Consider the following 5,000-nt stretch of genomic DNA (forward strand, 5'->3'; position numbering starts at 1 on the left):
TTATCATTATTATTATTATTATTATCATTATTATTATTATTATTATTATTATTATTATTATCATTATTATTATCATTATTATTATTATTATTATTGTTATTATCCTTATTATTATTATCATTATTATTATCATTATCATTACTATCAATTCTATTATCGTCATCATTATTGTTATTGCTATCATTGCACAAATAGATAAATAAAATAACGGCAAAGAAAGAAAGATAATAAACATGAATAAGTCAATAAAAAGAGAAAATAAAAGTGTTATTTGAAAGGAAGTATTACTGAAGTGATAAACAAAGAGACAAATGAATAAATAAAAAAAGTGATAAAGAAGGAGCCTGAAATAGAGATAGATAGATAGATAGATAAAGTGAGAAAGAGAGAGAAAAAAACAGACAAACAAACAAACCAACTCACAAATCAAAACAAACAGAGATCAAACAAACACAGCCAAACAGAGAGAAGAAAAAATAAAATAAAAAAATCCTTCACCCCTACCACCCCCCCCCCTCCAAAAAAAGCCCCCCCCCCTTGCTCTATATTCCTTCAAGGTCTAATCCCATGATAAGGACAGCCATGTAATCAAATCTCCGTTTTCTTTAAGGTTCCCCGACCAAGCCAAACCCTGGCTCTCCTATTCATCACCATGGACGATTCATCACTCTCATCACTTTTTTGTCTGCAAAGAGGAGAGGAACAGGGATTGAGTCTGGGTTTTGGTGTGATGAGGTGGGGTTGGGGTGTGATGAAGTGGTGTGGGGTGTCATGTATGGTGAAGTGTGATGAAGGGTGATGAGGTGTGGTGAGGTGGTGTGGGGTGTTATGTATGGTGAAGTGTGATGAAGGCTGGAGAGGTCGGGTGTGCTATGGTGTGGTTGGTTGTGGTGTGATGATGGTGTGTGTGTGATGAAGGGTGATGAGGTGTGGTGGGGTGTTATGTGTGGTGAAGTGTGATGAAGGCTGGAGAGGTGGGGTGTGTTATGGTGTGGTTGGTTGTGATATTTTGAGGTGTGGTGTGGTGTGTGATGAGGTAGGGTAGAGTGTGATGAAGGGTGAAGAGATAGGATATATTATGGTATGATTGGCTGTGTTGTGACGAAGTGTGGTATGGTGTTTTAGATGTGTCTAGGGTGTGATGAAGTGAAGTATAGTGTAACGAAGTATAGAGAAAAGTGATGAGGTGTAGCGTGACGTGATGAGGTGGAGTGAGAGATGTGGTTTGGGAGAACACAATAAAGTAAGTGTGATGTAGTAACACGTAACGCACTATGATGTGATGTGATGTAGCAATGTATTTTGAGATAGGTGTATGTGGTATGGTGACGCGTGATGGAGTGTAGTGAGGTAGGATATGACGTGAAGTGACGTAGCAAAATGATTAGTCCTGATGAATGAATTAATGAATATGAATCAAAGAAATTAATTTATTGATTTAATAAGCATATGAATGGAAGAATATGTAGGTATGAATCCAGAGTTAACTGACCCAATAATGATCATGATGATAATACTAGTAATGATATGACATAGGTAATGATAATAATGATAATGATGATAATGACTAAGAAAGAAAATAAAAAGATGATGATAATGATGATGAATGATAATGATGATGATAAATAGATAATAAAACTGATTATTATTATAATGATCATATTTATAATAAGCACAAAGACAGCAATAACAATAATGCTAATATTTATCTAAATAAGAGTAATAAGGGAATAATGACATAATCAATAATAATGACAATAATAAAATTATATCAATGATAATAGTAATGATGATAATAATAACAACAACAATAATGATAATGATGATGGTATTGATAATGATGATAATATTGATGATGAGGATAATGATAATGATAACGTAATGATAATGATGATGATGATGGCAATAACGATGATAGCTATCATTATCATTATTATCATTATCTTTACCATTGTCAATATTGTCATCCTTATTGATATTACTATCAGTATTACCATCATTATTATCCTTATTGTTATTACCATTATTATCATAATCATGCTCATTATGATTACCATAATTTCTATTGTTATCAGTATTATTATTTAATCGTTATTATCATTATTTTTGATATCATCTTCATTATGATTATTATAATTATCATTATCCTCATTATTGCTAGTATTAGAATGGCTCTCTCTCTCTCGCTCAACTTCTCTCTCTCTCTCACTTTCTCTCTCTCTCTCTCTCTTTCTCTCTCTCTCTCTCACTTTCTCTCTCTCTCTCTCTTTCTCTCGCTCTCTCTCTTTCTCTCTCTCTCTCACTTTCTCTCTCTCTCTCACTTTCTCTCTCTCTCTCTCTTTCTCTCACTCTCTCATAAACAAACCTAACAGCTCTTCTGTTTTTCACATACACACATACGGAAGGATTAGACTACAAATAAGAAATAGATCTATATAACACCATATTTTCTATATGTTTCTCTATTTTATTTTTTTTTTTTTTATGTGCTCTATTTTTCCAATGAGATAAACAAAAGCAATAAAAGCAATAACTCCATATTTCTGAGAAATCACCAAACTTAGAAGAGGATGAATACAAAAGGAAAGTGTGCGAATTTCAGTCACGGCAACAAGTCAAAAAAGCAAAACAATTTTGTTTACTTCCATATCGACACTGGAGGGTAAACCGCCTTTATGACAAGACACTCGTTTTTCCCCCTTTTTCATTTTTTATGAATTTACTATAACGAAAAGTTTTGTGAATGGATTCCAAATATAGAATTCAATTCATAATTTCTTTTGAATTAGAATTACCGTATGAACGAACGACACGTTTATCTATAAAAAAAAGACAGTAAATGTACTAACACTTTTAAAAAGTTATGATTTACGAAAAAAAAGAAGAAAAAAGATAAGGCTGTATGCAAATGGCAAATCGTAAGAGCCTCAGACACATCACCTCGAATCCTGTTAAACAACAAGTCAACAAACAAATGAATCGACTGGGAACATGATTAAGGATCCCAAACAGACAGACATTTCCTTAAAGTAATCGAGCATGTCAGGTCACGGCGGCGAGGGGGGGGGGGATTTACCTCCCCCCCCCTCCACCTCTCACCTTTCTCTCTCCTTCTCTCCCTCAGGAATGCAGAACTTTTTCTCTCTCTCTCTCTCTCTCTCTCTCTCTCTCTCTCTCTCTCTCTCTCACTCTCTCTCTCTCTCTCTCTCTCTCTCACTCTCTCTCTCTCTCTCTCTCTCTCTCTCTCTCTCTCTCTCTCTCTCTCTCTCTCTCTCTCTCTCTCTCTCTCTCTCTCTCTCTCTCTCTCTCTCTCTCTCTCTCTCGTGAACGCAGAAATTCCGGCTTTAATTCATATAAACTCTTGCACCGATTTTGCAAGGAAGTACATAAAGAAATAAAGAACAAAGGAATTAAGAGAAAACAAAGTATAGGTGTTGCTTAAAATGTTTGTGAAAATGATGGTAATCTAAGATAAAAGTTCAACCTAGATTTTATTGAAAAAAAAAACGTTAAAAAAACTCCAAATGATAAAAATGATATCTTTTATTACTGAATCTATGATGAATAGCTGATATACAACGATAATACAGATAACTAAAATTATTATTCATACAATCATACATGCTACATGAATGAAGAAATCTTAACAACAGTGATGATAATGGTGAATAGATTACATTATTATTATCATTATCATTATTATTATTATTTTTTTTTTTTACTTAATCCGTGTTGTCTTTGACTTCCTTTCACACACACACATACACACATATATACATATAGTTTTCTTTAGGTTAGACATTAGATTTGTCAATTATTGAAAAGACACAATTTATAATTATCTTTAACACGGTAATAAAACAACAAAGGAGAAACAATATCATCTATACTACTCTTCCACTCGATGCTCTACATAAGTATTTTTTTATATGATATTAATTAACCTAAATATACAATGACCGAACGGAATAATATATATCTAATCAATTTTAGTGGTGACCGCCTCCCGAGGAAAATGTACATAAAAGAGAATTCCAAATGATGAATATCTTATTTGCAATGTTATGATCATTATTGTAACTAATACCTGTTATCTTTTTGAAAAACGAATCACGTTGGATGAAACAAATAACCTGGAGGCTCGTATTTGCAATCATTAAGACAACTGAATGAAAACGTTTCAACAAAAAATAGATCAATAAGAAAAAATGGAAATAAAAGACAAAAGAAAGGTAAAGGGTGACAAAAAATAAAAAAATAAAAATAAAAGAGTTTGAGATATACAAGGCCCACTTTTCGAGTACATAGAAGAGATCTTAGATCTCGGTGGTAGAGTCGGCAAAGAATGTAACTCTCTTTTCAATAGACCAATCAGGAATGGAAATAGTAAAAGGAAAGTCAAAAGTAACAAAAAAGTCAATGATAAGAGAGTTGGAGATATATAAGGCCCGCTTATCGCCTTCCTTATTAGATCTCGGTGGTAGGGTCGGCAAAGCATCTAACTCTATTTTCAATACTCCAATCAGGAATGAAAATAGTAAAAAGAAAGGTAAAAAAGACAAATAGTCATTAATAAAAGAGTTTGAGATATATAACGCCCGCTTTTCGAGTACTTATCTTAGATCTCGGTGGTACAGTCGGCAAAGCATCTAACTCTCTTTTCAATAGACGAATCAGGAATGGAAATAGTAAAAGGAAAGGTAAAAGTGACAAAAAGCCATTAATAAAAGAGTTTGGGATATGTAAAGCCCAATTTTCAATTAGTATAACTAGATCTGGGTGGTAGAGTCGGCAAAGCGTCTAACTCTCATTAGGTTGGTTCCAGCGTCGGAGGTTCCCGGGTTCGAGACCAGAAAAATCTTTCCTCGGGAAAAGTTAACAGGTGCCCTTGGCACTTGCTCGTGTTTGGCGGTTCACGAGCGTTCTCTTCGGAGATAACGTCCCCCACTCGAGGTCAAAGGTCATTCCGGTCGGCAGTCACGCAGGGAAGGCAGCACAGG

Source organism: Penaeus japonicus, unplaced genomic scaffold (genome assembly GCF_977035675.1).
Source record: "Penaeus japonicus unplaced genomic scaffold, GWHDUDI00000001_assembly GWHDUDI00000024, whole genome shotgun sequence".
NCBI classification, from domain to species: domain Eukaryota; kingdom Metazoa; phylum Arthropoda; class Malacostraca; order Decapoda; family Penaeidae; genus Penaeus; species Penaeus japonicus.